The 17,350-nt window shown below is 36.9% G+C and overlaps 1 protein-coding gene and 1 long non-coding RNA gene across 2 annotated transcripts in view; one reads left to right on the forward strand and one right to left on the reverse strand.

The window, feature by feature from the left end:
* Positions 1–17,350, forward strand: part of LOC134821772 (uncharacterized) — a 51,978-nt gene that overhangs the window by 12,998 nt on the left and 21,630 nt on the right. The window lies entirely within an intron of this gene.
* Positions 15,771–16,763, reverse strand: LOC134822293 (uncharacterized). Its single transcript, XR_010161164.1, has 3 exons — positions 16,450–16,763; positions 16,074–16,236; positions 15,771–15,819 (listed from the first exon to the last, which is right to left on the reverse strand). It is a non-coding gene; the product is annotated as an uncharacterized LOC134822293 (long non-coding RNA).

A 17,350-nucleotide genomic window follows, 5' to 3' on the forward strand; every position in this document is an offset into this window, starting at 1 on the left:
TCTTGTGTTCTGTGCGTTGTAGACTGTTAGCTGTTAGTGAGCTGTTGTCAGTTTGTTATATTGTTTTATAATTCACCGTGTGTTGTAGACTGTTAGCTGTCAGTGAGCTGTTGTCAGTTTGTTATATTGTTTTATAATTCACCGTGTGTTGTAGACTGTTAGCTGTTAGTGAGCTGTTGTCAGTTTGTTATATTGTTTTATAATTCACCGTGTGTTGTGTTCTGTGCGTTGTAGACTGTTAGCTGTTAGTGAGCTGCTGCACGTTTGTTATATTGATTTATAATTCACTGTGCGTTGTAGACTGTTAGCTGTTAGTGAGCTGCTGCACGTTTGTTATATTGTTTTATAATTCACCGTGTGTTGTGTTCTGTGCGTTGTAGACTGTTAGCTGTTAGTGAGCTGTTGTCAGTTTGTTATATTGTTTTATAATTCACCGTACGTTGTAGACTGTTAGCTGTTAGTGAGCTGCTGCACGTTTGTTATATTGTTTTATAATTCACTGTGCGTTGTAGACTGTTAGCTGTTAGTGAGCTGTTGTCAGTTTGTTATATTGTTTTATAATTCACCGTGTGTTGTGTTCTGTGCGTTGTAGACTGTTAGCTGTTAGTGAGCTGCTGCACGTTTTTTATATTGTTTTATAATTCACTGTGCGTTGTAGACTGTTAGCTGTTAGTGAGCTGCTGTCAGTTTGTTATATTCTTTTATAATTCACCGTGTGTTGTGTTCTGTGCGTTGTAGACTGTTAGCTGTTAGTGAGCTGTTGTCAGTTTGTTATATTGTTTTATAATTCACCGTGTCTTGTAGACTGTTAGCTGTTAGTGAGCTGTTGTCAGTTTGTTATATTGTTTTATAATTCACCGTGTCTTGTAGACTGTTAGCTGTTAGTGAGCTGTTGTCAGTTTGTTATATTGTTTTATAATTCACCGTGTGTTGTGTTCTGTGCGTTGTAGACTGTTAGCTGTTAGTGAGCTGTTGTCAGTTTGTTATATTGTTTTATAATTCACCGTGTCTTGTGTTCTGTGCGTTGTAGACTGTTAGCTGTTAGTGAGCTGCTGCACGTTTGTTATATTGTTTTATAATTCACCGTGTGTTGTAGACTGTTAGCTGTTAGTGAGCTGTTGTCAGTTTGTTATATTGTTTTATAATTCACCGTGTGTTGTAGACTGTTAGCTGTTAGTGAGCTGTTGTCAGTTTGTTATATTGTTTTATAATTCACCGTGTGTTGTGTTCTGTGCGTTGTAGACTGTTAGCTGTTAGTGAGCTGTTGTCAGTTTGTTATATTGTTTTATAATTCACCGTGTGTTGTGTTCTGTGCGTTGTAGACTGTTAGCTGTTAGTGAGCTGTTGTCAGTTTGTTATATTGTTTTATAATTCACCGTGCGTTGTAGACTGTTAGCTGTTAGTGAGCTGCTGCACGTTTGTTATATTGTTTTATAATTCACCGTGTGTTGTGTTCTGTGCGTTGTAGACTGTTAGCTGTTAGTGAGCTGTTGTCAGTTTGTTATATTGTTTTATAATTCACCGTGTGTTGTGTTCTGTGCGTTGTAGACTGTTAGCTGTTAGTGAGCTGTTGTCAGTTTGTTATATTGTTTTATAATTCACCGTGTGTTGTGTTCTGTGCGTTGTAGACTGTTAGCTGTTAGTGAGCTGTTGTCAGTTTGTTATATTGTTTTATAATTCACCGTGTCTTGTAGACTGTTAGCTGTTAGTGAGCTGTTGTCAGTTTGTTATATTGTTTTATAATTCACCGTGCGTTGTAGACTGTTAGCTGTTAGTGAGCTGCTGCACGTTTGTTATATTGTTTTATAATTCACCGTGCGTTGTAGACTGTTAGCTGTTAGTGAGCTGCTGCACGTTTGTTATATTGTTTTATAATTCACCGTGCGTTGTAGACTGTTAGCTGTTAGTGAGCTGCTGCACGTTTGTTATATTGTTTTATAATTCACTGTGCGTTGTAGACTGTTAGCTGTTAGTGAGCTGCTGCACGTTTGTTATATTGTTTTATAATTCACCGTGTGTTGTGTTCTGTGCGTTGTAGACTGTTAGCTGTTAGTGAGCTGTTGTCAGTTTGTTATATTGTTTTATAATTCACCGTGTGTTGTAGACTGTTAGCTGTTAGTGAGCTGTTGTCAGTTTGTTATATTGTTTTATAATTCACCGTGTGTTGTGTTCTGTGCGTTGTAGACTGTTAGCTGTTAGTGAGCTGCTGCACGTTTGTTATATTGTTTTATAATTCACCGTGTGTTATAGACTGTTAGCTGTTAGTGAGCTGTTGTCAGTTTGTTATATTGTTTTATAATTCACCGTGTGTTGTGTTCTGTGCGTTGTAGACTGTTAGCTGTTAGTGAGCTGCTGTCAGTTTGTTATATTGTTTTATAATTCACCGTGTGTTGTAGACTGTTAGCTGTTAGTGAGCTGTTGTCAGTTTGTTATATTGTTTTATAATACCTTCCGGGAATTATATCCACTAAAACTCGGGGACACCGAGGGCTGATAATTTGCTCATTTTTCCCGCAAGAGAAGCGAGGGTATTATCAGCCCAGACTCAGACTGGCTGGCGGCAAGTTTCAAAACAAATAACACTGGCGTTCTATATATTAGACACTATATTGTATGATGCGCACGTATCGGATTACACCCCTTCTGCAATCGGAACCGGAACGTATTATAAAATATAATACCTCCGCAACTTCGTGCCCGCAAATTCCCTCCAGCAAGCTGTCGGGAATTATAGCGCGCAGCACTCAGTGGCGGAGGTATTATAGTATTATAATTCACCGTGTGTTGTAGACTGTTAGCTGTTAGTGAGCTGCTGCACGTTTGTTATATTGTTTTATAATTCACCGTTCTGTGCGTTGTAGACTGTTAGCTGTTAGTGAGCTGTTGTCAGTTTGTTATATTGTTTTATAATTCACCGTGTGTTGTAGACTGTTAGCTGTTAGTGAGCTGTTGCACGTTTGTTATATTGTTTTATAATTCACCGTTCTGTGCGTTGTAGACTGTTAGCTGTTAGTGAGCTGCTGTCAGTTTGTTATATTGTTTTATAATTCACCGTGCGTTGTAGACTGTTAGCTGTTAGTGAGCTGTTGCACGTTTGTTATATTGTTTTATAATTCACCGTTCTGTGCGTTGTAGACTGTTAGCTGTTAGTGAGCTGTTGTCAGTTTGTTATATTGTTTTATAATTCACCGTGTGTTGTAGACTGTTAGCTGTTAGTGAGCTGTTGCACGTTTGTTATATTGTTTTATAATTCACCGTTCTGTGCGTTGTAGACTGTTAGCTGTTAGTGAGCTGTTGTCAGTTTGTTATATTCTGTGCGTTGTAGACTGTTAGCTGTTAGTGAGCTGTTGTCAGTTTGTTATATTCTGTGCGTTGTAGACTGTTAGCTGTTAGTGAGCTGTTGTCAGTTTGTTATATTCTGTGCGTTGTAGACTGTTAGCTGTTAGTGAGCTGTTGTCAGTTTGTTATATTGTTTTATAATTCACCGTGCGTTGTAGACTGTTAGCTGTTAGTGAGCTGTTGTCAGTTTGTTATATTGTTTTATAATTCACCGTGCGTTGTAGACTGTTAGCTGTTAGTGAGCTGTTGCACGTTTGTTATATTGTTTTATAATTCACCGTTCTGTGCGTTGTAGACTGTTAGCTGTTAGTGAGCTGTTGTCAGTTTGTTATATTGTTTTATAATTCACCGTGTGTTGTAGACTGTTAGCTGTTAGTGAGCTGCTGTCAGTTTGTTATATTGTTTTATAATTCACCGTGTGTTGTAGACTGTTAGCTGTTAGTGAGCTGCTGTCAGTTTGTTATATTGTTTTATAATTCACCGTGTGTTGTGTTCTGTGCGTTGTAGACTGTTAGCTGTTAGTGAGCTGCTGCACGTTTGTTATATTGTTTTATAATTCACCGTGTGTTGTAGACTGTTAGCTGTTAGTGAGCTGCTGTCAGTTTGTTATATTGTTTTATAATTCACCGTTCTGTGCGTTGTAGACTGTTAGCTGTTAGTGAGCTGTTGCACGTTTGTTATATTGTTTTATAATTCACCGTGCGTTGTAGACTGTTAGCTGTTAGTGAGCTGTTGTCAGTTTGTTATATTGTTTTATAATTCACCGTGTGTTGTAGACTGTTAGCTGTTAGTGAGCTGTTGTCAGTTTGTTATATTGTTTTATAATTCACCGTGTGTTGTAGACTGTTAGCTGTTAGTGAGCTGCTGTCAGTTTGTTATATTGTTTTATAATTCACCGTGCGTTGTAGACTGTTAGCTGTTAGTGAGCTGTTGCACGTTTGTTATATTGTTTTATAATTCACCGTTCTGTGCGTTGTAGACTGTTAGCTGTTAGTGAGCTGCTGTCAGTTTGTTATATTGTTTTATAATTCACCGTGTGTTGTAGACTGTTAGCTGTTAGTGAGCTGCTGTCAGTTTGTTATATTGTTTTATAATTCACCGTGTGTTGTAGACTGTTAGCTGTTAGTGAGCTGTTGCACGTTTGTTATATTGTTTTATAATTCACCGTGTGTTGTAGACTGTTAGCTGTTAGTGAGCTGCTGTCAGTTTGTTATATTGTTTTATAATTCACCGTGTGTTGTAGACTGTTAGCTGTTAGTGAGCTGTTGCACGTTTGTTATATTGTTTTATAATTCACCGTTCTGTGCGTTGTAGACTGTTAGCTGTTAGTGAGCTGCTGTCAGTTTGTTATATTGTTTTATAATTCACCGTGCGTTGTAGACTGTTAGCTGTTAGTGAGCTGTTGCACGTTTGTTATATTGTTTTATAATTCACCGTTCTGTGCGTTGTAGACTGTTAGCTGTTAGTGAGCTGTTGTCAGTTTGTTATATTGTTTTATAATTCACCGTGTGTTGTGTTTCGATCTTTCCGTGATAAATTGAGAATTTTTCTTCTTTGTTTTAGATTTTTGTTCAGGTTTAGTTTAGTTTTGATGTAGATATATTGTATCGCGAAGTTAATTAGTTGTTGTCATTGTGGATGGTCAGTTTAATTTTCACTTAATTTCACTAAACTGAGCATATTTTAAACTTTTAGCTGCCCTCCTTCTTGTATAAAACTGTTTTGAACAGTTTGATGCTGTCTAATCAACTTCTGGACAGTTTGATGGAAGTTGAAATTGTATGGAACCCGTCTCAATTCTTGACCAATCAGCTTGTAAATTCGGTCAATCATGTGATATACCATTTAAGTGCACACTGTATAGTGTATAACCAATGGCGATAAATAGGAAATAATAAGATTCTACAATTTGGCATCACAAGAAGGCGAAATGTAATCAAAGTTGTAATAACCTAGCCTGCATTTAACTGTATGTTACACACTACGATATGTTAACTGAACTATCGTAGCTAGACAACGTGCAAATTCCATTTACGCTCCGTAATTGGAAGTTCTGGTTTGATATACACGAGATTGACAAACAGCAGTTATGTGTTAATAACTAATGTTTGGTGATCAAGCCCTGTTTCACTATTATAATGGCAATAACTCTGTTGTATTGAGCAATAAAATGCGTTGGTTTGCAAATTATTTGTTACTTGCATCCATTTACTTAAACTTCCATTTAACCGGAATGGTCGTTTATTTTTCAGTTTCCAAGAAACATTTCAAATCGTTTAAATAGCTTGGCATCCAGTTCGTTTAAAATCCAGGTATTTTCAATTAAGAACTCATTTCAAATTTGAAGCAATTCTCCGCAGGGGTGTAGGAAGCGGGAGGGGGGGGGGGGGGGGGGGGGGGGGGCATGTTTCACGCTACCATGATCATCATGAGCCGAAATCATATACTTTGGCGTGATATTTGGCCCGCAGATTTGAAGGAAAATACGCGAATTTGGTCTTTAGTTTTAAAAGAAAATGCGCAATTTGTCACGGAGAACTGAAAAAAAATCGTGATTTGTCGCGAGGCCAGGATCTGGCGAAGGTTAAAAATCGCGATCCCCCCCCCCCCCCCCCCCTTAACTGAGTTTCCTGATAATTCAAGATGTATACACATTACACCTACAATTTTCCTCATGGAGGGTTCAACTTGAGCTGCAGGTCATGTGCAAAATGGAACTAAGGAATTCAATATTGTAGCTTTATAACTTTAAACAATATAAGATCCCGGGCAGGATTCCAACACATTGTATTTGTGTGTATAAGCGACTAACTATAACCAAAGTGACTCAATTCCAGTCTGTTGAGGGGTTGTGGTTCAGCAATTCTAGTTTCCGATGTTTTTAATGTTGCGTCATGAAAAACGTTTGACCCTAACCATATGCATTGTAATTGTGGGCATGTCGATTTTATCTCATTGTACACAGCGATACCAAGTTAAAGTACACAAATTTGATAGAACGAATAACGGCCGATGGTGCAAAAAAGTGCGGTGATAGATCAAAAGTGCGATTGTACGTTGCCTCTGACGTGCAAATTCCATTTGCGCTCCGTAATTGTAACTTCTTGTTTGATATACACGAGATTGACCAGTTGTGTGTTAATACTTTAATAGCATAAAACCAGTTATATATTGTGTTGAAACCAGTTGTGTTGAGCAGTAAAATGCGTTTGTTTTCAAATTATTTGTTTCTTGCATCAATTTACTTCCATTAAACAGAAGTGGTTGTTTATTTTAGAGTTTTCAAGAATCATTTCAAATAGTTTAGATAGCATATAGGTATATGGACACGTTCATTTGAGTTTGAGGATATAGGTAAACAAAAATGATAGCGTTTTCGACGATAGTGGCTTAATTTTGACATATATTAACCTAGCACGTTCAGAAGTTCTGAACATTAGCCACGTAACCCATACTCCTATATGCACTGCTCAGAAAGAAAATCTATTGTTGTTAGGCACTATAATGGTTCAAATGTCACATTTTGTGTGACTTAGTTAACTGCAGTTGTCTAATTATCATTCCTTGGTCTGAAATATAGTAGATTAGGTCAATCTAACAATTACGATACAACATTGGTTAAAGGGCACGGATCGAACGGTTACAATAGGCAATATTTGGGTAACTTTGTCACACTCAGAATACCATACCTCTATTCTACTGTGAGGTGTCCTCAAAACCCTTTTTACTCATTATTTGATGGTTGATCTACCAAGTACGGAGTACCAATCATAGCCCTAAAATATGTTGCTTTGAATAGTAAGCTAATACAGGCACAATGAGGTTAATTCTGTCACAATATATGGAATTTAAAATTTTGGGCGAATTATTTATATCTGATTTTGGTTTGAAAGGCGGGAAAACTTTACATGATGACAATGTAGTTGATGCAAGTTAAGATCAGTTGATGTTTACATTGTCACAAAAAATTATACGAAATCGTTACAATGATTATATAATGAAATAGTCTCTTATAATAAGTAATAACTCTTATAATAACTGATGTGACAAAGTAAACATGTCTTGCCCCTATTTTGAAGATCTATATATTCTATAACTCTATTAGAATTTAACATTCTTTCAGAAAAAATTGGTAGAATATTGTCCAGAACATCAGAGCTCAAGTTTAACAATTTTAGGTTAAATTTGTCAAAGTCACTAAAAATGTGACAAAATTAACTTTTCCTGCCCCAACAATTTCAAGATAGTGTGTAAAAATTAGCATAGGCTGCCTTATCACCTGCTTATTACCTAAATAAATCAATCCAAACTACAAAAAAATATATGTTAATGTGATGACGATTACCTAACTCTTATAATAACTGATGTGACAAAGTAAACATGTCTTGCCCCTATTTTGAAGATCTATACCTCTATTAGAATACTATGTAATTTTATCATCAAAAAAATTTCGATAAACTAACTAGTTATTTTGCCAGCAAGGAGCTGACAGAGTTATAATAATTTTTTTGTGACGAAATTACCCTATTTTTGACCATGTTGTGGTAGTTTAATTGTGACACTGTTAACATATTACCACACGTTAATGATTTATGTGACTGGTGCATGGTACTAGCAGTGTTGTTTGATCCATAGTACGTAATACAAAGGGTTTAAGCTGGTATATCATTATTTGTTCAATTTCACACATGTTCAGATATCATCAAGATTATGTGACAAAGTAAACTTGTCTGTGCCTTCTGTGTTTTAATTCCTTGCGACTATATGATATAATAACAATTCCTAGCACTTCCAGGCCATTAAATAAACCTACACTACTCAGCATTGCTTATCAGGGTTCCCTAAACATTGTTCACATATTTTCTTAAATGTGTGACAGAGTAAACCTGAGTGCACCATCTAACGAAAAAAGTCGTCAAATATGTAGGTAATGGTCATATGTACACATCCAATCAACTGGACACTCAAAATTTTGGTCGAAAACGGCAGCAAGGGGTCTGTCACATGTTTATAGTGTGACAATGTAACCATTTCCGTGCCGGCCGTATTTAAGCGATATCTTATCACCTGATTAAGATATCGTTATGTGACAAAGTTAGCCTAGAGGATGAGACGATTATCCTAACCATCAAGGGTTTGTGTAATTTCATAGTGTGACAAAGTCAACTACACTGTGCCTTTTAATAGGGTCACTTATATTTACCAATATCCTCAAACTCAAATGAACGTGTCCATATAGTTCATTTAAAGCCTTAGAGCTATTTCCAACTAACAACTTATTTGAAATTTAAGCAAGTCTCTGCCTTCAGTTTTTAGTTTAGTCAGACAGTGGTGTATCTGTGTATACTCGTGATCTAAACACTATCAGCTCACAATAGAGCTGACCACACAATGTGTTATAACCTTAAATTCATTAACTCCTTCCGAGTTAAAGGTTTCCAACGTTGACATCATGACCGGCTCTTCTTAAGTAAAGATGATAACGACAGAATATTCCAGGAAATCCGTGCGTGATTATATCATACCATTACCGTGACCTAGAATTTACTAACTTATTTATGGATCATTGTGGAATGTGTGGTTGAATTGGAAACAAATCTGACCCTTCATTTAAGTTCTAGTATTTTGGTATATTTACCGTACCAGGAAAGATGCAGTAAATTTAACTTTAATTTGCGACTTTAAAAATTAAAACGCTCATGCTAAAAAATCGTTTAATCGAACTATTTTTAGCACCATATTTGGTGAGTTGTATTTTGCATATTCTAATATGCGTCGCCCATCTCAAACTCATAACGGCGCACAAAATGTACGATATCATTAGTATTAATCCTTTTATTCGTATGATTCGTATGGTTTGACATCCTCCAAAATCGCTGACGATAGAAATACTATTATAAGGGGAGCAAGGTTGAATCTGTAATGCTCTTCTGAAGTTAGGTTCGTAGTCAAACTTAGGTTCGTAGTCAAACTAAGCAGTGTTTCACACGCTGTTGACATCTCTTTATTAGGGAGATTTTTGGACTTTCTAGTTTTCTTAGGGACAGGGTCAGTAGTTGTAGGGGACACCACTAATTATCAAGAGTTAGAAGAGTTACATATTATAATTTTTGAATTACAACTATGAAGAACTGAGTAAAGATTCTAAGGGAATATTTGAACGTTCCATAATCCATATTGAACCAGATTTACTAAAATATTGAACCAGATTTACTAAAATATTGAACCAGATTTACTAAAATATTGAACCAGATTTACAAAAATCATTACATTACATTTTCAGAGAAGACCCGTCGGCCCTCTTATTATTACCTCCCGCCGCGCCCCTTATTATCATACTCATAGCTTGTAATGTAAAAAGTTATATAAAAACTATATAAGTTTTATTAACAATCAGTCTCTATAATCTAGGAAACATTTTTTTCCGGAAACTTATCGAACGTGTTTTTAAATAGGCCATTATAAAGAAGGTTATAATAATGTTAATAGCATACAGTGTATACAAGTATACTTCACTCAGCGGTAGCCGGTAACTCCATTAGCGACCACGACTTAATGTGTACAATCATTGAGCCCAGATGATGAGTCATTGTTAACGTTCATCACCATTTTAGGAATCTGGTAGTCTGACTGTGATGTTGCACTTGTACACAACTTGATTTTATGTAACATACAACGATTTGTTATATGAAATGAAATATATATTCCGAAAAAAGATCGCCCGAACTAAAAGGAAGCACATTAAATGATATCGTAAATTTGATTTACGCCGTTCTTAAAATGAGCGCGGTGCAGTTAATTAGAATATGTAAAACACAAATTATAAATTTCATTCATTTCAATATTGTATTAGTTAATAGTTTATATATTAGAATTATTATAAATAAATTAATAAACGTACCATAATTTTAGAGTCCTGTACAACACTCACGATATTTAATTCATGAACTTTAAAATGAAATACAGCATCTCCATGTCGCCCTCCCCGGCATTGTTCTAGAAATAATAATTATACATTGCATATAACGATTAACAGGGTATAATAATTAATAACTGAAACACGTAATGAACTAACGCATAATTGAGCTTAACAAATAATGTACTTAAACTCACTTAAATGTACTGCTATTTAAATGTATTACTATTTAAGCATGATTTCTGATGCAGATAATGTGTCTAATTACTTTACAAATATGGTTCGTCTCAGATGATAATATACACTAAACAGCTCACTCGACACCCGAGCACTGTAGTGTTACCATGTAATACAACTTACCTATCCCTCTTATGTGTTTAGACGCTATACTGGGAAAATCCCGAAAATGCTGTATTTGGAAAAATACTTACTAGGAAAATAGTTAAAAATATATTTTGGACTTGGTTGAATTTATTTCCTCCCAGATTCTTATTTTCCTTTGTTTTAAGTTTAACTCTCCTGCTATATAATATATTTGAAGCTGTAAAAGAAGTTTTAGCTCCATTTGACCAGCTAATGCTCTAATGTTAAATTGATATTATCAGACGTTTTAAAAATCGCCTCTAGATGATGATTATATTGTTCAAGTATTATCTAAATTCAGTAGTATTAGAGCAGTCGATAAAAGTAAAATCATCGCTTTTTGATTATAATATCATTTCATGATGAATGAACATCTCTCTCATTAGACAATGGCACAGTTTTTGGTCGGTTAAATTGGACAATAGCAGTATCTGAATTTTTTTTTCTCTTTTTGCGTCACGTTTTTGTTAAAATGTTTTCGTGATAAAAGGTACTTTCGGTCGAAGCAAACGTTCTCAATACTCCGCAAACTTTTTCAGTACTCCACCTAAAGATCAATTTACGTAAATCTTCAATGTTGAACGACAATTGTAATAGTTACAACATTTAAGCTTTTGCCGGTTACATTTTCTTGATATTATAACGTAAATAAAATCGTTAACAAAAATCCCGTTTTCATTAAATAATCCTAAATACCGCTTCTTCTCTCACCGAGCCGACTCCAATAAAGAACTCGTTCCAACAGTTATTATACCAGATGCAACTCCAGAACTATTTGTTGTTGAAAACAATTTAAGATATCTTGATTATTTTTTCATAGCTTGATAATCTCGTGACCAAAGTGTAACCTTCACCTCACCGCATATAATTACATACCCGGTACATAGTAATTGTATAGCCGTAATATGCGGTTATATAGCCGTTATGTAGCCGTTGTATGCGGTTATATGCGGTTATATGCGGTGGTTAACTGTTCTCCACGTTGGTTAATCCTACGTGTCACGTGACAGGAATGGTCGAACCTCTGCTGATTATAGTCACTGGTCTATGGGCGGCGGCAATTTCTTGCCATTTCGGAGGCTGGCTGATCGGCCACATTTGCGAGTGCTATAACGAGGTGAGTTACAAAGTGGTTATTTTGTGGTTATTATGTGGTTATAGTTAGGGCATTAGGAATATTATCTGGGAAATTATTCGTCAAACAAAATTTTTGTGCAGGAAAGAGTTTCCATAGTCCCAGAAACTAGCACATTTATATACAACTTATGTAAGCAACATATGCCCTAATAATGTTGCCTCTCTCCCTCTCTCTCTCCCTCTCGCTAGAAGTATGTAAGAGAGTGAGGGAGTATTTCGCAACAATCCCCCTCAGATTATTACTGCCCAGCTGTCACTATTGACAGGATGGCTGTGAACTTTGACACGTGAAACTGTTGCTAAAAGCCTGGAACCTTCCTTGAAGTTGTCAAGTTGTAATCTACCAAAGTTTAATGATCTACTCAGAAAGGAGAAGGAGTTACCTTCCGAATGGAACTTTCAATAATTCTTTTCATGCCATAACTTACAATTTTACATTTTATTATAATAAGATCATCTCGTGCTATTTGATGACAATACAAAATACGAGCACGAAGATAGACTATAGAGCCATTATATATGACAAATTGATCTTTATTAAAGATCAGAGCTCAATAAATGAGCCATCAGATTATAGCAAAATTACTGGATCATTGCCAAGATTCTTTACCATGGTTGTAAGTTGTAACGAGAAAAGTGCGTTAATAGCACCATTGAAGTGGAGGAGATCTAGCTGACCCACCAGCAGGGACGGGGGTTGTAGCTGTGTAGCTGGTGGACTTCTTCACCAAATTAACACTAGAGCTCCACTGATCACCATGGCAATTAGTAAATTAACACTTGAGAGCTCCACTGATCACCATGGCAATTAGTAAATTAACACTTGAGAGCTCCACTGATCACCATGGCAATTACCCTTGTTCAGCTGGTACTGCCTGTCTGCCAATATTTCAGGGATCACTCAATATTTTATTTATGTAAACATTAATATGGATGAAAAATCTAAAATAGAATAAGTATAATTTCTGTAAATCTCTCACAAAACTTTATGCACTCCAAAGCTTTTGGTTACTGTTTGGTTACTGTTTTGTTACTGTTTCTCCGTTTCGAAACAGGACAAAGTCCCACAGCGCCACGATCAAGGTGAAAATCAGTCATCACCTGTTGAGCTCCCAAATTGCTCGGACACCCTTACAACCATATCATATTTAATAGCTCGCCATGAAAATTACATGATGTCACATCTTATTTAATCTTATATTCATTTCAAATCATTATCACTACTGGTCATTGGGTGTATGGTAAGGTTTTAGTGTGTTCCCGTGTACTGCCCGTCTTGTGAATAGTTATATAATATAACTAGTGTAACCCGGCCTTTGGCCGGGATTTCACTGCCGCAGTTAAAAAGGGGAAGGAGTAATTATCCGCTGAGTCAAAACCCGCATTAAGTGAGCAATTCCATTCGGAGTTCCCTCACGTATCCAATAGTATCTGTACCACGACTATTACACCTCATCACTCCCGTCTTAAACCGCTTTAAATCGTTTTAGAAATTAACCCTTATTAACTCCGCACCACACCCGCCTTATATTTGAAAACATGTATTACATTGTCGTATGAAAGTAAACAAACTGACCGCAATATGTGCCTCCCCCCCCCCCCCCCCCCCCCCTGATATGCATAAACATTGTCGTATGAAAGTATGAACTCTCTCTACAGTTTAAAAAGACCACAATCAGTGCCCAAGTACACTCCTAATATCACTTGAGGAGCTAACCTAATTACCAACGCTACAAAGAGAGCGAATAGGAAGAAAAAGTGAGCCATTTTAGTGGCTCACTCCATAATGTTGCATTAATAGTACAAAACCATCAATTAAGCCACTTACCACCGGCCGATTTTTATAAAATTTGCTTATTGGCTTCGTCAGAGTTTTGTCGGCACTATACCGGAAAAATCAGTCCCGTAACTCTTACCGTTTTTTTTGTATAACCGACCGGAAATTACACACGGACACACAGACGATCAGACAGACACACATTCTGGTGTTATTAAGGTGATAATAGTTATAATATATATATATATAATAATATATTATTAAACTGAATCTTACCGCTGGGGTAAAAACCTATCCAAATAGTTAATATTTATTGGTTAAACTATATAATCATAAAACTGAGGTCTACCCTCACCACTGGAGTAATGATAAAACTAGCTGTAGTAATATTCTTGACTACTGCGTTACATCTGAGCTGACAGATAGGAAAGTTGATAGTTAAATCATAAAACCGACCCTTAGTTTCAGAGCTAATCACAAATCTACCAGTGGTACAGCTAGATTTGTGATACTAGCACTATCCTTAACTTGACTAATGGCATATAAAGATTGGCATTAAAACGTGACATGATATTATTGTGGTACTACAATATCAGGATCGTGCGTAGCTTATATAATAGTTAATATAAATCGTGCACAGCTTATAAGTATAGTATCTAAATGTTCTATCTTTAAAAAAAGATTTTACATTGTGAATGCAACCTCCTGTAGTTTTAAGTTAAATTTAAAATATTTGTAAAATGGCGTCCACAAAATTTGAAACTTTTTCAGTCTCCACGCCTCATCGCAAGAAAATTGTATTCAATCTGCCATGCTTATTCTATTGGGGCTAACTTCAAACACAAGAGAATATTTTATTTTGAAGTTTTACTATGTATCCGACAACAGATCTTGTTTACCATTCGTAACCTTTTACTTAAAGGTAATTTATGTAGTGGGTCCGTGTAGTGGCGCAGCCACTGGTACCCTCAGAAATTGAAATCTTGCTCTAGTTAATATTAAACACTTGTTTAAGTCCAACTCGTAGCCTCACGATTGGGGCAATCATAAAACTAGCTGTAGTATTATTCTTGACAAGTTAATAACTACATACCGTAATCATTAAACCAACTCTTTAAGTTTATCACAAAACTAGCTGTTGTATTATCCTTGACAGGTTAATCACCCTACGCGCGTGGGGTGGACTCCTGGGGTGGACTTTTATTCAGCGCGTATTTTGTAGCCTGTTCAACTTGACGTTTTGAATCGTTACTATCTCAATGTCACAGATACACAGAATGTGAGGTGATCATCTTAAAGAGAAACGTCTCAGCTTTCACCTGGTGTAAAGTTTATCTTTGTTCTCAAAATATAGCTCGCTCAGTGTGCAACAGAAGTTGACATTACAATAACCACGTCCGCGACCGGTCGTCAGATACCGGAGTCTTACACAAAATTGGGTCCCTAAATTAAAATTTTATGACACAGTTACGATGAACTAGTGTCTAGGGAAACATTTGGTGAAAATTTTAAGGGTCTACTGTTAATATTGCAAAAGTTATTGAAAACAAACTAGCTTAGTCAGAAGTTTTTGGGAAAATTTCAAATTTTGTACGTAGTGGGGTCTACTGGGGTGGACTCTCGTGACGCGCATCTGATGGCGTGGCTTTTTCAACAGCAGTCAGTACGGCCAATATCAGAGCACAAATTATTGTGAGTAAGACCTTAATGGTCAGCTATGAACCCCTCACTAGAATAGTAACCGTATCTAAAAACAAGGAAATGTTATTCCGTCAAAGCTCAAATTTTTTACTCTTCTCAGTGCAGTTACTTATATGAATGTACTAGCTAAGTATCGTTGATCGTAGCTGCATTACACAGTAGAAGGTAACCAAGGAAGACTGCTGATTAACGAAGCAATTTCAACGTGAACAGTTCCAAAATACATAATCATGGCGACGATAGTTCAACTTGAACCTTTATAGTTTTTACAGTCTAAGATCACAATAAAATCACGTGAACTGCGAATCACAAAATCAAATCACTCAAATCTGATACAGTCCCGTTACAGTACGCTTTCGTGACAACCTCAACGCTTAAAAAAATAAATATTCTGCAGTCTTGTGACCACCGATGGCCCTAACTCTCCCTTGTCCGCGAGGAGCATCGTTGCGACCATGGGTTTCAGTTCTTTGTTCTTCCCACTCGGCTTCGATAGATCGAATTGGCTGGAAGTCAATCTATCAGAAAGACCTAAATGTCGATCTCAGGGGCGTGGTAAATTGTGGATGTCGGAGTATAAAGCTTCCTGAAAAGATTGAGACATTCACTCGGTATGTTGTAAATATCGAATAGTCCTTGTAGGCCGAGATTTAATTTATGTTCCAGGTTTGATAACTAGAGAAGGCGATTTGATATTCATTGATAGTATAAGAGTATAAGCATATAAGCATAAGTGATAAGTTTATATACCCTTTTTATGGTACCTCGATATCAGTATTGAGTAATCATCACTCAAAATCTACTTATTAAATTTATTAACTAAACAAGTTAATGTATTACCGTCCTAGAGAGGTTTTCCTGAGAATTTGAAGTCTCTGTAGGTTGCTGACATGTCTACTAAGCTCTTCGATTGAGGAGTTTTGGACCCCTCGGCGGTCCAAATGATTTATAATGCTGTGGGCATTTTCAACATCTATCGAGCTAAACGCCCTCGCAGCATAACCTGTAGAGAATGAACATGTCATCAATGCAAAGTTCAATGATAAAAATCAGAGTGGCCGATTTTAACGGGCAGAATTCGAATATCATGGCCTTGGGGAATGGACTATTTTTTGTCGATTTTACTAACCAAACTGGCAAACGATTGTTGATTTTCGTCACTAGTCTAAAATGAAAGCAAACGTTCGGCCGAACATTTACATGATTAAAAACTTACCGGTTTCTTTCGTTATTATGTACAGACATAGCCGGGCTTGGGTTCCGCATACGATATCTTCTATCAGATTAAAGTTGAACCCACACTTTGTACTGCTCGTGGGAGGAGAAAAGCAAACTGATACCTTTTCCATGAGCATCTCGTGTAGTACCATCATCATTTCGATTCTGATATCAGCTGCAAAATTCGTCTATTACTAAATGCTAGCTTTTCGAACTTCGTATCTTGGAAATAACAACTTCTATGAAAGAACACACACACACACACACACACACACACACACACACACACACACACACACACACACACACACACACACACACACACACACACACACACACACACACACACACACACACACACACACACACACACACACACACACACACACACACACACACACACACACACACACACACACACACACACACACACACACACACACACACACACACACACACACACACACACACACACACACACACACACACACACACACACACACACACACACACACACACACACACACACACACACACACACACACACACACACACACACACACACACACACACACACACACACACACACACACACACACACACACACACACACACACACACACACACACACACACACACACACACACACACACAGACGCACAGAGACACACACACACACACACAGACGCACAGAGACACACACTCACTCACACACACACAGACAGACAGACAGACAGACAGACAGACAGACAGACAGACAGACAGACAGACAGATACACACACCCACAAACACATACAGACATAGACACACAGACACAGCATAAACACAGACACACACAGCCACAGACGGACACACAGACAGACACAGTCTATACACACAGACATACACACACACCCAC

This window comes from Bolinopsis microptera, chromosome 10 (genome assembly GCF_026151205.1).
Source record: "Bolinopsis microptera isolate Bmic1 chromosome 10, MBARI_Bmic_1.0, whole genome shotgun sequence".
NCBI classification, from domain to species: Eukaryota; Metazoa; Ctenophora; class Tentaculata; order Lobata; family Bolinopsidae; genus Bolinopsis; species Bolinopsis microptera.